This window comes from Syngnathus typhle, linkage group LG1, assembly GCF_033458585.1.
Source record: "Syngnathus typhle isolate RoL2023-S1 ecotype Sweden linkage group LG1, RoL_Styp_1.0, whole genome shotgun sequence".
NCBI classification, from domain to species: Eukaryota; Metazoa; Chordata; class Actinopteri; order Syngnathiformes; family Syngnathidae; genus Syngnathus; species Syngnathus typhle.
In genome coordinates this window covers 10,514,461-10,532,542 of record NC_083738.1, presented here as the reverse complement: position 1 = coordinate 10,532,542, position 18,082 = coordinate 10,514,461, and the positions used below count along the sequence as shown (strand labels likewise).

Sequence of the window (18,082 nt, the reverse complement as noted above, 5' to 3'; positions counted from 1 at the left end):
ATCAATAACTTTTCCTCCCCCACCTCCCCTGCTTTCCTGTCCCCACTTCCTGACCTCCCGCCCTTCCCCTCTCTCACTGCCTTCTCCCTTGTCGACTCCTCCACATCCTAGACATCATTACCGCATCCAAAACAACCACCTGCTCTCTCGACCCCCTTCCAACGACCTTAATTGAGGCATGCCTCCCTGTCCTCCTCCCTCACCTCACCACCCTTTTTAATCAGTCTCTATCCCTTCGCCACTTTCCCACTGTCTATAATTTTGCAGCCATCACCCCCGTCCTCAAAAAGCCCACCTTGGACCCACTCAACCTCTCCAACTACCGTCTCATCTCCAACCTTTCATTCCTTTCCAAAACCCTTGAACGCATTGTCTCCGCCCAACTCCACACCCATCTCCAGTCCAACAACCTCTATGAACCCTTCCAGTCCGGATTCCGCCCATTTCACAGCACCGAAACAGCTCTTGTTAAAGTCACCAACAATCTCCTCATTTCTGCAGACTCTGGTGCCCTCAACATCCTACTACTACTTGACCTTAGCGCAGCCTTTGACACTGTGAACCATTCCATCCTCCTCCAAAGGCTGCGCCAACTAGGTGTTGAGGGCACTGCACTCGACTGGCTCCCTCAAGGGGTCCCTCAAGGCTCAGTTTTTGGCCCCCTCCTATTCATCTGTTACCTCTTTCCCCTTGGTAATGTCATCCGCAAACTCAATCTGGACTTCCACTGCTGCGCTCATGACACCCTAATCTATATACGTACCACACCAACGCGTAACCCTTCCCTCACCCACTTTGAAACCTGCATCTCTACAATAAAACCATGGCTGAACCACAATTTTCTCAAACTCAACAGTGACAAAAACGAGCTCCTCCTCATAGGCACTAAATCCTCCCTTAATAAACCTAGATCCATCACACTCACCATTGACTCCTCAAACATCACTCCCTCCCCTCTGGCACGCAACCTTGGCGTTATTTTCGACCCCACACTGTCCTTCCACCCTCATGTTAGCTCAGTTGTTAAGACCTCCTACTTCCACCTTGGTTTTGTAGTGACAATATTGTACTCATTAATCGCATTGACATCAAATGGTCAACCCATGATGTTTAATTTAGCAACATAACATTTTGTCAACATTTCAATAATTACTATACAAAGTATCAAAAAGCCATGTCCAAAACAGCAAGTAATCAGCTATTTTGGTTTGAAGAGGCCATTTTGACTATTTTCAGGTGTCCTTGAATGAGGACTTCATCTATCATTGTGTGCGATGGAAATCCAATGGGAAGTTCATGCACTAAACTAAACAAAACAACGACACTAAATTGTGAATGATTCAAATGTTTGTCATTGTGAATCTAGCCATATATATTTGATCTGTTCCCAAATTTCTCAACCAGCTGTGCTGTCCTTAAAATCTAAATTTAAAATCCATATTACAAAAAATAAACTGCTGTACTTGGCCATGTGGCTTGAACTTGTGCTCATTGCACACACCACGTTCTGCATACATAAGAAGAAAGTGGTAGCGCAGTAGAAGAAACTCCCCTAAAAGCCATATAATAATGATGACAGCATGTGACGTGAGCTTACATTTTTCTTTTCCTGTTTTCCATTTTCTGCTGTGAGGTCTGAGCACTCTTTGGAATTATTATTTCATTAAGATGAAAGCACGTCAGAAGCCTATGAATCATCCTAATGATGTGTCACTGTTGTGCTATGAGAAAACACAAAAATAAAAAATAAAATGAAAAAATTGAATTAATTAACACAGGATAACAGGGCAGTGTGGCAAGAACAAAAAAATGACTTTGTTTTGCTCTTAAAACTTTTCTCACAGTCACCTCCCAACAGGAGGCCTAACATCAGCTGTAATAAATCAAGTACCTTGGTCAGTGGCAAAATTGCATGATATACATTTGAATAACATACGTTTGCAGTACCCTTCACCAAGATTCAAGATTCAATAGGTTACTAATAACTAATATCCGCCCATTTGCGGAACGTGTAGTCTTATCTAGAGCACTTTAAAACAACCATTGCTGCATTCAAAGTGCTGTAGATTAAAGAGTTTTTATTCGCCATGTTTGAACGTGCCAAACAAGGAATTTGACTTCGGTAAATCACACCCTCTGTTCAACATTTAGGTGACTAACAACGCTCAGGACATGTGAAAAATGGCAAATATTCTCAAACATCCCCTGATCTTAAACTCCCAAGAGGGCAAGGAAAAACTCAAAACTCCAGCTAGGGGAAATGAGAAACCTTGAGAAGAGACCACCGATAGGAAGGCCCCTTATCCAGGATGACCAGGCTGCAAAGGATGCAGCGAGGACACATAGTACAAACAGTGTAGACAAATTCAAAAAGGTGTGGAGAGCAGGATGTTATTGCACAGGAATGACTCTGAGACTCTAAGAGTGGTGTGAGTTCATCAGAGCAACAGCCTGGGGGAAGAAGCTGTCTCTGTGTCTGCTGGTTTTGGCGTACCGAGCTCTATAACGCCGTCCGGAGGCGTCCACATCATAAAACCACATGCTTTCCAGTACTGCCCCCCACCCCTTACCAAAGATGAAGTTAACCTCGATGCAAACACACGCAAGCAGACCATGCAAATGAAATGAGCCAGAGAAGAGTAAGCGTCTTTGGGTTTTTGAAAAGCGCTTAGTTTAATGAATAATTATTACTATTAAGAACATGTTAATTGTTTTTAACTCATTCCAAATCATTTTGAAGAAGATTTCAATAAGATCAATGGCACAGATTGCGTTGCAGGAGGGTAATCAATGCCTTTCCTATTACCGTCTTTTTCCGTGCATAATGCGCAAAATTTAATTAATTTATTGTCCTAAAATCTGGGGTGCGCATTATGCATGGGTACAACAATTTTTTAGGAAAATCTCCCTCGAAATAAAACTTGAAATCACACCTTTCTTCTTGTTTGTTGTCAATCGCGCATCACATTCAGCCATCCTGCTCAACACACTTAGTCAGTAAAATTCATAATTGACGACACATCGTTTGATGCGATGGTGCAATCCTTGATGGTGTGTTATTGTCAAATATTATTTGTTTTTTAATCTCCATCGCAGACCGGATATCATATGGAGGCCGCCATTACAGTACTAGCTTAAAAATCGACACCTAGATAGCGCTAGAACAATAGTGTGTTTGTACTGTGCTCTGGTCATTTCGCCAAAGAAGGGATAATAGTCCTCTTCTTTTCTTGCCTGACAATGAATGTAATAGTTTAATACAATCAGCAAATAACAAAATGCGTATTACAGGTAACATTTTATTTCACAACACTTTGCCTTGTTCCTTTCTTCTCTGCTGTTCACTTCAAACACGCTCCATACGAACACAATGCTCTCGTATCTGACGCTTGCTTGATCACCTGCTCGTTTGCTATCACAATGTACCCTACACAAATCCGAATCATTTCTTCGCTATCGAGTTTGCTACCGCATGTGCAGTGATACTGACCGGAAGAATAATATCCGGTTGTTCCCAAAGATGATCTTTTTTCTGAAATAATTTTACGTTTACGGACTTAAGTAAGAGTCAAAATTTGGGTGCGTACTATACATGGGTACAGGCTTTTTTCCAGCATCGACATGCCTTTTTTAGAGTGCGTATTATGCAGGGGGGCTCATTATGCACGGAAATCAAAGTCAAAGTCAGAGTCAGCTTTATTGTCAATCTCTCCACATGTCACAACACACATCATAAACAAAAATGCACAAACAATAAATAATAAGAGTAATAATAAATAATAAATAAACAGATAACACAACAAATAAGAGCCAGTGTGCATACAGACAGTACAGACAGTAAAAGTACAGGACGCTACGCAGAACGGGGGAGTGAGTTCAGGATCCTAACAGCCTGGAGTATGAAGCTGTTTGAGAGTCTGGTGGTGCGGGAGCGCAGGCTTCTGTACCTCTTCCCAGAGGGCAGAAGCTCGAACAAAGAGTGAGCGGGGTGACTCACATCACTCACAATCGTGGTCGCCTTGCGGGTGAGATGGGATGTGTAAATGTCCTTCAAGGAGGGGAGCGAAGCACCAGCAATCTTACCAGCCTTGAAGTGGGCGGTAATTTTGCACGCTTATTTCGGCTTATTTCCGAGTGGCAACCAGTCCAAGTTGTTCATTGTAAGACATCAAAGTGAACTTTGTTGGTAAAAAAAAAAAAAAAAAAGATGAATGTTAATACGATTGCTTAATAAACGGTATAATGAGAAGTGGAGCAAAAGCCCCCATCGGCTTCCAGTCACGCCCCTGCCATTGATTGGTGTGTGGGTATGCGGGAGGCTGGCGTGATTTAGTTTTGTTCCAAAGCAAGCTTTTCAGCCCATTACGCTCCATTCACCTCTCTTTGGCCGTCTCCATCATCATTAACACCTGCCCGGTCATTACATTGAGTGGGCAGATAATAGGAGCCAGATTATAGAGTCCATCATTTCTCTTCCAAATTATGCAGGCTAACGATTCGTGCAGCAGCCGAGAGAATGGTTATAAAGGGTCAGTGTGTCAAAAGGCCACGGTCGCAGCAGCAGGTCATCATCAAGAACATGAAAAACACACGTCGGTGTGTGCTTTTGTTGAGGAGCCTTTCCCCCCCAACACCAAGTACAAAGCAAAGGATTTTGCGAGCAAATGAGGCCTTACTTCTTTTTACCTGAGAGTGTCACCTTGTGTCAAGACTCAGCAATTCGCTACATGAGGGCACGACATGCACAAGATGAGCAAACTTGCTTATTGAACGGCGGTGTTCTGTGTCTAAACATTTCTTGGGTTGAAAGTGAGTTAGGTCTTTAGTTGGGTTCAGGTCTGGGCAGTTTTATTTAAAAATTGCACGGCTTATTTCCGAGTGGCAACCAGTCCAAGTTGTTCATTGTAAGACATCAAAGCGAACTTTGTTGGTAAAAAAAAAGATGAATGTTAATACGATAAATAAATGGAGGGAAGTGATGTGAATGGACGCCTTAAAACATATACATTTTTGATTTAGGTATCCAATTCAACTGGGATTAAATCTGAAAGCTTAATATCCATTTCCCATAAAATAACAAAAATAATGACTAGAAGGTGAAGTTAATTTTTTTTTTCATGTTATCTTTTATGATATAGAACACTTAAATGTTTTTTCGTGAAGCAACATTACACACCAGCAGGGTAACGGCAGAATAAATGAGTGCGACCTTACAAACAAGTCCAAGCAACACCATTATACATTTTATTACAACATTTCTATATCATTACACAACTATGGGCCTATTAAATTAAGCAATTTGCCGCCAGCTTTCCCTTTGGCTCAGGATTGGGGTGGGGGGAGTTCACTGCAGCTTCTACATTACCTTAAGACTGTCATCATTAATTTAGACCTTTCGTTTTTTTGAAGAGTAACTTTTTATCTCTCTACAGTCTCCAATTTTCTTATCGGAGTAGTTCTTTGTAGTCTGTCAGGAAAATGCCGGAACTTTAAACCTTCATCTATCTTGCAGTTTGAAACCTCAAAATAACACCAACATATGCTGGGACCATTGTAAAACGTTTTATATCCAGTCTGGCCTTCCTGTGTGCAGTTTGCATGTTCTCCCCGTGCGTACATGGGTTTCCTCCCACATTCCAAAAACATGATTGGTAGGCCGATTCAGCACTCCGAATCGCCCGTCGGTTTGAGTGTGAGTGTGAATGGTTATTCGTCTGTGTGTGCCCTGCGATTGGCTGGCAATCTAATTTAGGGTGTCAGTGTTTCAAAGTTACAGTCAGTCGTCGGTCCACCAGTGACAACGGCAGAGAGACCGGGTAAAACAGGTGACGACAGGTAAATGACCAATCTGTGTTGTTTTTTACACAAGTGAGGAACAAATTTCGTAGCACGTTTGGGATCGATATGCGTAAAAACCTAATAAAAATATCACATTTCCTAAATACATCTCCTTTAGTTCCAGTCAACGTGACTTTACAGGCGGTTTTGACCAAACCGACCTTATGTAACAGCAACGTTTTGTCGGTGCTCCACGAAAATAATGAATGCAAATAATGTGCTGATCTTTGTTGGGCCCTCCCCAAATTGATTTCCACATTGCTAAATCAAAGAACCTTGACTGTGTTGCAATCAATATATTCCTCGTCTGAACCGCATCTCTGCTCAAATAGTTCAGAAGAAAAGAACAGCAAACACATCAGGAAATGAATTAGGGTCCTCTTCCACACTGACATTTTCTTCTGTAGTATATCATTCTACGGTTGGCTGGAGTTGCTTAAGATCGTCCGTGAGGAAAGGTCAAGCTTAAGAGATTGCATTTGTCACAGCTGGGATCCCCCTCTAAATGACTACGACGTCTCGTCAGCGTGCAGCCAATTGAATGAAAGTGCTGACATTTTGATGTGTATTTAGCCTCAACTGACAGAAGTTTGCAGTTCATGTTAAATACCCAACATCATTGTCGCTAATGGTCTCCCCCACAGTTGGCGCCCCTGTGCTTATGTCCTTCGATACTGATGTTTGTGCACCCATACATTTTAGAGTCCTTGCACGCTTGCTCAGGCTGGATTAGCATTCAAGTGGCATAATTGTGATGAACATAAATAGAAAATCGCACGGACCAGGATTTCCTCAAATCGAAATCTTGTCCCTTATAGCTGTGGATAAAAGGAAGTTGCAGCTGTCAGAAGTGGGATTCAGTTCAAACAACAACCTGAACACCTTAGCAAATGATTAACATGTTTCTTTGTACCATCACTGGACATTTGGAATAAAGCATACTATAAGAGATCCATCTTTCAGTTATGGTAAACCATGATATAACTACAAAACATTGTCTGGTCCGCAATGTATGCTTTCTGTCCTTGTATACGTGCGGTTATTATTGCTTGTTGAAATTGCTACATTTTCAGCATGTAGCCAAAGGCGTTCTGTCGCTCGAGGCAATAAAAACATTGATTTCCAGCAAGGACAGCGGGCAAATGAACAAGTGCGAGCACCTCCTGTGTCATAATGATAAAGCCCTTTCTCCTAAGTGACATTTAGTGCATCCGACAGAATTGAACCAACCCGACTCACTTATTTTCCCTGTCAACACACAGTTATAACCTTGAGTCACGCAGGCTGTTGTCAATTAAAAGGGAGAGCAGTATCTGGTCAAATCTAAATTATCTATCAGCAAATGCCTTTGTTCCACTGACCTCCTCAGTCCATAGCCCATGTATAATTTGCTATCCTTTTTAATTGCTAATGAACCGTCACATTAGGATTTAGTAACAAAAAATGAAATCTTCACATTTATTGAATTATTAGACCTTTGCTAGTATATTTCATCTTTTCCTCCAAATTTCTGTTTAAGCAAAAATACAAGCACATTTGTCGATGTTAACATTCATCAAGTTAAATATGAAAAACATGGCTACCAGAAGAACGAGTGCAACAAAAAAGTTGCGTTCATATGCCATTTACCATATGGCGGTAAGACCAAGACTAACATTGCTACATTGATACATTATGATACTATATAAACACATTACACTGTGACACACATGCAACTCATACATTGTTTTTGTTACTTTGGATATTAAGTACAGGTATCATACACTATATAACACATGTCGGATTTATCAAAGGAATTCTCATTGTCTGCAGACCAGTATCCCATTAGCACCATGGCCAGCACCCATGAAATTGAAGTTTCAATAGACTGACTCTGAAGTCGTGATAAAAAAATATATATATAGAAAATTGTGAGGTGTGGACACGTGTGGTCACTTTGCTCAGCTCTTGATGACGGCCCTTCATAGTGAGAACATGATTAAATTAATTGCTTGTTTGTCAACATTCTGAATCCTGCATGACGATTTAATACTGGTCTTATAAGCACATCGTGAAGTATAGTGGCAGATACCAATAGTTGAATAGATGAAATCCAAAGATAAGGTCTATGTCAGAGTAGACCCAAAGTCACATATCTACCGACTATTAGTCGTGCTGGTAGTGTTGGTGGGCAGTGTTGGTGGTAATAACGGTGGAAGGGATGGTGTTGTTAGTAGAGTAACAGTGGTATTTGTGGTATTACTCTTTGTAGTCATGTGATGGTGATGGTAGGTGCAGTACTAGTGCCACTATTGTTGTTAGTAGTGATGGTAGAAGTCAAAATGGTCGTAGTAGTGACATGGTAAGAGTAATGGTCGCAGCGGTAGTTTGTAGTATTGATGGTGGTAGTAGTGGGGATAGTGATTAACTCACTATTTAAAGAGTGTAATATTTAATAGCTGCTCTTTATTCCAATCCCGCACACTCTTATTTCTTCCGTCACATGCTTACATAACCTCCAGAGGATTCATAAGCACTATAATAGGCATACTCTTTTCTTCCAGAGCACTTCAATCACTGCAACTTTGTCTCAGGGGCTCGCCATACATGAGTCAGTGTTTCATTTTTGCCCTGCAATCACTTGTGAGCTTGGCCAGGCTCTCTGAAGCCACCTCGTGATGCAGCCGTGCTATTTCCATAACTCTGACTCAACACAATCCCCTTTTTGATCGCACCTCTTTAGCACCTGGCCGCTGACCATTTCCTGCCAACAGCACGTCCAGTTGGCTTGGAAAAAACGCGAGACGTGATGAGTCTGCTCCACATTTCCAAGAGATGGACAAATTGGGCTAAGACATGGGTTGTCGAGAGCGGAAGGAAAATTAATCCTGAAATGACAGTTTCTTTCTTTCTTTCTTTCTTTCTTTCTTTCTTTCTTTCTTTCTTTCTTTCTTTCTTTCTTTCTTTCTTTCTTTCTTTCTTTCTTTCTTTCTTTCTTTCTTTCTTTCTTTCTTTCTTTCTTTCTTTCTTTCTTTCTTTCTTTCTTTCTTTCTGTTTATCCATCATTGCTGATGTTTCCCCAAGCTTGTTATAGCCTTATTTGCACACCACTGTTTACAGTGGCGGCCCCATTGTGGAAGAAGGGTCCAATTAAGTCTGGATTTGTTGGCATATGCTATCACATCGGGATTCCTGATGTCAATCCTAATCTGTTCATTGCTTGCATGACAGGGGGTTTCAGCTTCGGGTGCAAGTATTTTTTAATCACTTCTCTTTGCCATATATAATGCATGTGTGCATAAGTTTAAAATAAAATAAAAATGAGAGAGAAAAAATGCCTGACACAAAACCAAAACATGTAGGCACTGCGTCCTGATGAAAAGAGATAAAATACTAACATGATCCTCGCCGTGTACTAATATATAGTAACAAGATAGCAACATGAAGAGAGAAACTGCAAAAGCAGATCAATTAAGATTTGTATCTCCTGTAGTCTGGGGCTGTGTCCAAATGTTCACTCATCCCCTAACCCCGCATTCATTAAATAGCTCAATCAGCCTGGGATGATTTCTACAAAAGATTGATAAAATGCTGAAATGTTTCCACGCTATGCTTACATAACGCACAATAGCAACATGAGTAGCGATCAGTGTGAAAGGAAATCAATAAGGGTTTTTCATTTTGCACTATAGTCTGATATTTTGCTGAAGGAGAACTGATACAATGCTAATATGCTAACAGTTAGTATGCTAACATGTGTCAAGATAGTAACATTATGCAAAAAAAAATACTCACGCAGATTAATGAGTACTTTCCATCTTGCTCTGCAGCTGGACACTCAATGACTAAATTCATCAAATACTAAGATTAATTGATGCAGATTCTATACTGTATCTTGCCATGTAGTCTTGCTTTATATCTAGCGAGAATTGTTAAAACGCTGTCTCGCAAACACTTCCTATGCTAGCATTTACTGTTAACAAGATAGCGCTTTCTCGACTCATGCTGAAGCAGATCTTGACCTGTAGTCAAATGCTATGTCGACGGAGAATTGATGCAACCCTAACATACTAACGGTGTGTAGAAGAAATAAAAATTGTGTTCTAGTGTGCATGCCCACAGACGCAGATTCAACGTGTCCTTGAGCAAAACATTAGCCACGCTAAATGTTCATGACGAGCTACTTGAGGAGCCTTTCTTATTGTCTTTTATTAAAAGCAATCAAATGCGACCCTGAGGGCTAACAATATGATTGTGTTTAATCAGCCATCCAGCTCACGCTGATATTGCTCTATTGATCGCTAATCTGAGTTATGACATTGACTTGACTCACTGCATTTACGAAACATCCTTTTACTATAATCTTTAGTCTTTACTGCAGGGGTACGCCGACTTTATTGAGAGTGAAAGCTACTTCCTGTGTACTGATGAGTACAAAAGGCTATCAATTTGATACATGAGTTAACAAATTTCCCCAAAATGTCTTTAATAATATTAGTATTTTACTATCAATAATCAATTATATTCATTTTCAGACACTAATCATGTTTAATGATAATGTTTAATACTTTCAACACTCTTTTGCATAGTGTAAATCTCTGTCAGTGTTTGGCACCACCTTGATGACCCCTGCTTTACAATATTTGCATCCTGTACTTGAATATTATTAAAAAGACCACTCCTACTAACACTTTTTTGCATAGTGTAAATCTCTGCCAGTGTTCATATTGTCTTTTGTTTTTTATGATCATTTCTACAATATTCCTAGAAAATCACAATGTCCTATCACTGGTGAGTTATTTTTAGAACAGCCCCACAGGCAACTCATGTTGGTCTCACTGGCTACCTGGTGCCCATGACTACTCCTACTACCACTGGCAGTACTACTCCTATTTCTATTACGAGTATTACTACCACTATCACCATACTATATTAATAATCATTTAATATTGCCAAATTGCTACTACTGCCACTAGTACTTCTGCTGGTAGCTCTTCGTCAACATTGTCATAAAAAAATAATTAATAATTATTTAATATTGCCAATTTGCTGGAACCGCTCATTACACAGCTTCAAATGTAATTGTCTGTGATTCAGTATTACATGTTTGACTGGTTGCGAGCACAGGCCGAAAACACAATGCTTATATCGCTGAATCGCGTATATCCAATATACATGTATTTCTTGCTCTCAATTGTGTTAGATGGAGGAGAAGGTCACGTCAGAGACCCATGGGGTTACTCAGTTCGGGTGACTGCTGCTGCCCCATTGGCAATTACAGTCCATGTCTGATTTCTTCTCACAGTTCTTCAAGCTCTGGTCAAGACTGGACTCGGAGCTCAAGCTATATTTTTGGAGGAGCGGATCAGAAAGTACACTCACTTGTAGTTGTAGTCTGCATATCTTGTCATACAGTATACTGTTAACCACATTTTTTCCTGATTTTAATTGAAAGTTTTTTTGTTGTCTACACTATTAATTTTTGTACTATACCAGTTTTGACCAGTAGAAAGCACAATAGGTTTACCTAGTGTATTAAATGTGCTTTCTAAATTAAAATTAATTGATAATTATAATGATTGAAATGGAATTCCATCCATCCAGACATTTTCTGTACCACTTTGTCCCCACGAGGGTCATGGGCGTGCTGGAGCCTATCCCAGCTGTCATCGGGCAGTAGGCTGGGGACACCCTGAACCGGTTACCAGCCAATCGCAGGGCACACAGAGACGAACAACAACATAGATCATGGCCAATCAAGGCGGCTCTTCTCATTTTCTTTAAATGTGGGAGCTGCACACGAGAGTCTTGCCAGGGCTGAAGCACGTTTGAGTTGGGGACTGCAAAATAATCGTTCCAATCTAAAATTACTTTACAGGATACCCTGAATCTTCGTTCAAGTGTACCTGGTGAAATAACCACTGTGGCTTACTGCCGTCGCAGCAAACTGTCGGTGTTGCTTTGTTTTGTTTTGCGCTTCACGGCTGAGAAATCATTAATCTTGCCTTGTCCCTGTTTCTTTGACTTTCTTTGACTTTGTCATTATTTCCGTAGTTTTAATTTAGATTGGTGCCAGCATTTCTTGTATTGTTTTACTTTTCTTTCTTGTCACCTTTTTTAACCTTTGTCCCCCCTTCCCCTCACTGTTTTATCCAAAGTTTACAGTGCCGCCTGCAAGGAAAAGTTTGTCCCGGCTCCTGTCTGACATTTACACGACCTTTTGAACCAAATTCTCCCATCTCTCCTTACCCTCGCTGTCGTTCCCCCCCCCCCCTCCTTTTGCGTATGAAACACACACCGCCATGTGTTGAATTAGCTTCTTGTCTAGTCTGTTTGAAGCGACACAGATAAAGAAAAGGAAATCACAAAGGGCTTTTTAATTCTGTTCATAAAGCCTCTCTCACTCGAGGCTTAGTTCCAGTAATGCTAAATTCATGCTGTAGTGAATGTCGTCCTTGCCGTATTGAATTCAAAGTTCAATTCACAATTCTAAAATGGCAGCCTTTTATCGTAGCATGCTCATTGCTCGTCTGTGGGAAAGGAAGTATATACTTTTTCAACCCCCTCACACACATTCCCAACTGCATCATCAATTGTGTGTCTCCTTTTTCCTCATCACTTTATTTTATTTTTGGGAGACTGCATTTGCATTCAATTGACAAAGTAGAACGTGACTGGCATGATGTTATGCAACTTGTGAGTGGAGTGCTTTTAAGAAATTCCCGACCCATCGAAGGTGTTTGAAGTGATATTTTTTGGGGGGGAGGGGCACCTTTTCCAGTGTGCGTTCATGAGAGGTTAGTGGCATTGCAATTTAATGTGTAGTGCTCATTTGATGGCCAAGCACATTAAGTTATTTGTGCTGTTTGTTGAATTTGTTTCAAAACTTTAGGTTACACTCACTCACCCCTTGTCAACGAGTACCATTGATAATATTTAAGATCATTAATACAAATCCTAAATGTCATTAACCCCCCCCCCCCCAATCAAATTTTAAAATTGCCTAAATAAATGCTTAACACCGTAATAGTACTACCATATTTTTAAGGCGCTTCGGGTTAAAAGGTGCAGACTCGGTTGCGGGGGCTTTTCTGCACTTAATACGTCGGGTGCACCCCATTATAGGGCGCATGCATGCATGCCATGACCTAAACTACAAAAGACGTTACAGGAGCAAGACAGTGACTTCGGTTGTACTTTATTCTAGTATTTTACCATGTGTACTGTACTTACTTTATTGTTAATCGATATTCATACGCAAATCCATCAACGTTTTCATCTTCTTAATCTGAATTAAACACTTGGGCAAATTCGCCATTAAACTTGACAAGTTCCCTCTTGTCATTGTCTCGTCGTTGTCACGTTCCTCTTCAGCAATGATCTCGGCTTTCCAGAAAGGTTGAATTGTACCTCGTAAGAATGTCTTTCTTGATGCTACTTTAGAGAGTCCTCATGTTGTTGTTTTTTGCACAAACCATCTTTATTTATCAATTTTGACGGAGGTACATACTGTACGTGTTACATATGGTCTAGATACTTTGCGTAAAACGTAATGTCCTCTGATTAGGTCATTGGGTCTCTATATTACATCCCTGTGGTGGCAGCCACACAACAACATTTACAGATTTTAGAATTCGGTCCACACAAAAGGTGCGCCTTATTAAAAGGTGCACCTTTGGTTTTTATGAAAATTAAAGACTTTTAAGTGTGCCTAATACAGTATTAACAAATACATTATGTAGCAGCTAAGCCCTCTCATGCCAATTTCAGAGACTTGTACTGTACTTTGATCCTGTTGACCATGTCTTCCTCTACCTGAGCCATTTATGAGGCCCAGATTCCCATCCTCCGGGAAGCCTCATTAAGCCTATTTTTCAATTAAGCTGCCTCACAAACTGCTGTATGGCACTGTGCTCAAATCACTCCTGGCGCTGGATCAGCAGCTGCCATTGTGAAGAAACGTATAGAAGATTATGTCGATTATGTGGAATTCTTTGATCAAATGTGACCTAAAGCAATTGAGGAAAAATGGGTAGCACTAATTAGCTGAAAGCAGCAGAGATGTTGTTGATTCAACTAAACATTTGATCCTGAACAATAAAATACTTTTGTTATAGGAAAATGCCAAATCAATATTTCAACATCAGTGTTTTCAAGAGCGAAATGATAGCCGAACAACGCTGAAACTTGCAACTGTAACATTTTGAAAGGTTCCAACCAAGGGCACGTTCGAAAATGTGCCGCTCATTACAGTGAGTGTGTTCAGAGAGCTAAAGTTGCTCTCCACTCCCATTAATTTCCGATTGCAACCAGTTTTGCCGTACTGTGTCCCCAATTTGATCGTCTTGTGCATGCACCAGTACTCTGTTTTGGTGCACTCTGAATTACCAAATAGCAAATTTGAGCAACACTCAGTTTCCTTAACTGTCACTGTGAACCACTGTGTGCTCAGAGTGTATTTCCAAATGGGCCCCAAATACTTTATAGTGACTCAAATCCTTTCCTTCTGGGAAGGTTTATCAATACAGATAAGATTTGATTTTACGCAAACTTTGGGGTCCAGAATTTGGAAATCACGTTAACCCAGAAAATGTGTTATTTAGAAAGTCTTGGGCGAAATCGAGAAATTGCAGTGGGAAACTACGTATACCGTAATTTTCGGACTATAAGATTTTTTTCATAGTTTGGGTGGGGGGGCGACTTATAATAAGGAGCGACTTATATGTGTTTTTTTTTTTCAAAAATTCGCCCTCCCCCCCCAAAAAAAGTGAAACCGCGTGATCAATCTTTGTCCTTTTTGTAAACAACCGCCGCGTCGCGCTGCTGACGTCACGCTGCTGACGTCACGCTGCTGACGTAGTGTGCCTTTGTTGATCCATACTGGTTGTACACAGTGCTCTGCCAAAATGTTTTAGTACGTTTTAGTACGACTAGTAAATTACAAGGTCGCATCGCTTCCCAACATTACGGCAACTGTAGTCACCGAATAGCTGTTGTACCCGCGAGGCTATTTCATTTCGAAATAGGCTGATCCGTTAATGTTTCGAGTACATTTACGGATTGATATGGAAAGGAAACATAGGTAAGCAGTACCAATGTGTTAGATCGAACTTTAGTCAGTTCCGATCATTTTATAGGAGATCGTTTGAGAAACGCGATTGTTTACACTTTGCTGAGGCTCATGGGAGATTGCGAGCTGAGTCGTATGTAGTTTTTGTCGTTACCCTGCCTCTGCTTACTGCAGGTGGGTTTGTTCTATTGTGGTAATGCTTTATGTTATTGCTGCGGTCACTTTAAGAGAGATTCACAACGGGTTGACGGGAGTGAGGAACACGGAAGGAGAAAAAGAACGACACGACGTTGTGTAGTCAAAAGTAGAAACTACCTCTTGTCATTTCGCACTCCAATTTCTACAATATCGTGCAGTTAAAATCTGACAAGAAAATTGGGGACCATGACCAAACCACATTAGACAGAAAGTCGTGTAGAATCGAAGCTTAGCTGTAGTTTGTCTTCTTTTTATGACAAAAGAAAAACACTGACAAATGTAACAGTGACAGAAGAGTCAAGCGCAAACATTTCATAAAATGTTATCATTTAAAATTACTTATATTTCTTTTTAGGGAAATGCAAACTCCAAAGTCCAAAATTTGTCTTACACGATGGAGACAAGTGAACGTAATAAATACTTATTGCAAGTCACATTGACCCAGGATCACTTTTGCAGGACTTTCTTCCTCGACTTCTTCCATCTAATCGTCGCTTTGTCATTGCTATGTCGCCGGTTATTCTTCGGTCACAAATTCCAGTGATAATGCCGACCATTCAGCAGTTTTATTGCTTAAAACACCTTCTTTTCAGATAGGCGGTCAAGGAAATAACCCTTTTGTGGACTTCAGGGGGAAATATAAATCCAATTAACTGTTACAAATTTAAATTTAATATCTGACGACCTATGAACAATTCAATTTCGGAATAGCCTCTAAGAACGTATCGTGTTTGCGTATCTTGGTGACTTTTGAAAGAAAAAAGCCAGAAATTGCTGCAAGGAGGTTGCTCCTTTCTTGCTCTTGCCACTCGAAGGCGAATTGTTTTGTGGTCTTGTGGCCCGAAGAAGCGATGCCCACATACATTTTGAGACTGTTGATCCCCGTTATTCTAACATATAAGCTATGTATCTACAATGATTTTGAATGGACAAATTGTGATTGGTCCCTCCTGTAGCTCCTACTCAGACATGGAGGGAGAGATTGTGGCCATATTCCTCATTAAAAGTGGGCGCATTTCAAGGCATTAGTTGTTTCATTCTCCAAAATGAATGGATGAAATATAAAATGCTAACTTTTTTAATTTTCCTGATCAAAAAATATCTAAACTGAGCTTGTTAGTAATAAATGACCACCGCTGGATGATCAATTTTACATTTAAGAAATCGTTCATCATACAGCAATAATTGCCTCAATGATATTTTTGGGTGTATCACGGAGAAAAGTACAAAAACTGGAGGTTTAAGAGTAAAGACAGTGCAGTTTCTGGAGCTTCCCCACCTGCTTGTCATTCTATATTACAAAGTTGGCACAATGAGCTGATGCGGTTTTGCCGTTTAGGCGGAAAAATGAACGAATTGGGCATGCGATAATTGCACGTTTGTCATCCACTCTCGCTTGGACTGACATTTCTTCCAGGATTGTTTTATTCCGGATGGCGGCACATTTGCAGCGGCTCGGTTGGTCCAAGTGGGCGAGCTCTCTCACCACGTCAATTCTTATTGGTTTCTTCTGTTTTTCAGCCCGTGGTCAGCAACCTGCAAGGTGCATCCCACGCAAGCACTGGTCTTGGATCGACATCTCTAACAGTCGACCTGAATTCTGACGTTGGCTAGCCTTGCAGGTACGCCATTTTGTGGTTCCTGGTCGTTTGACTCAATCACAAGAGGCTAAAGTTTATTCTATTGATATGACAATGATGTTTTGTTAAATTAATGTAAGGTTACAAGGAAGGTTTATTCTAGCGTTTCAAATTAAGATTCCAAACCAGGTTTAATTGGAGGGTTATGGTTTCAGAAAAGTCTTATGTTGCATTTGAAATTAACATTTCATGTAAAGGTTCAGACTCAGGGTAAGAAAGATTTCAAGCCAAGTTTAAGATTTGAAAGTTGAATTGCAAGGCAGTGAAGGAGTTGACACTAGTTGTGTGCGATACTGCATATTTTAGTATCAATCCAATACCGAGTACCGTATTTTTCGCACCAAAAGGCGCACTGGATTATAAGGCGCACCCTCATTGAAGTTTTTATTTTAGAAATTCTTTCGTATATAGGGCGCACCGGATTAAGAGGCGCATTAAATAGAAGCTATACTGCTAAGTTTGATCTAACACATTGGTACTGCTTACCTATGTTTTCCTTCCATATCAATCCGTAAATTTACTCGAAACATTAACGGAGCAGCCCATTTTGAAATGAAATAGCCTCGCGGGTAAAACAGCTATTCAGTGACGCCCCCTGACCGCAGTTGCCGTAATGTTGGGAACCGATGCGAACTTGTAATTTACTAGTCGTACTAAAACGTACTGAAACATTTTGGCAGAGCACTGTGTACAACCAGTATGGATCAACAAATTCATCAATTGATCCATATATAAGGCGCTCTGCATTATAAGGCACACTGTGTTTCTTTGAGTAAAATGTAAGTTTTTAAGTGCGCCTAATAGTGCGGAAAATACGGTAAATAATAGGGGTGTAACGATTCATCAATACACATCGATTAATCGATATAATGCTCTACGATTTATTGGCATCGATGCTAAACGTAAACATCGATTTATATCGCTGTGTTTGACCTCGGACATTAGACGCGACTTTATTTTGAAATCCAGTTCATTGTTGCTTGCTTCCTCTTTCCGGGCGCAGTGCGCGGCGTGTTGCGTTGTGAGCAGAGCAGGCACATGAAAGGGGAGTCGACAACTAGTACCCGGCTCCTGGGCTGGTGCTATGGCTAGTGTCCAAAAAGACAAGGAAATTTGCTCCCCTTTAGGCTTCGAGTCATTCGTTCGGAAGCACTTTGGATTCCAAAGAAAAGATGGCTCAACGGACAAGACACATGCAGTTTGTAAATCCTGCCATGCGGTGGTCAAATATTCAGGGACCACAAATCTCGCCGCACATTTAAAGAAAAAACACGACATCAAAGTTCAGTGTTAAAATAAGCACTTTGTATACTACAATACTCTTGTAATTTCCTAAATAAAGTGTTTGCAGTACCTT

General features: G+C 40.6%; 1 protein-coding gene across 1 annotated transcript in view; it reads left to right on the top strand.

The window, feature by feature from the left end:
- lingo2 (leucine rich repeat and Ig domain containing 2) overlaps positions 1-18,082 on the top strand; it is a 178,373-nt gene that overhangs the window by 48,720 nt on the left and 111,571 nt on the right. The window contains exon 3 of the mRNA XM_061289956.1: positions 16,607-16,707. The gene's annotated coding sequence lies outside the window, so the exon portion shown is untranslated. The remainder of the gene's footprint in view (positions 1-16,606; positions 16,708-18,082) is intronic.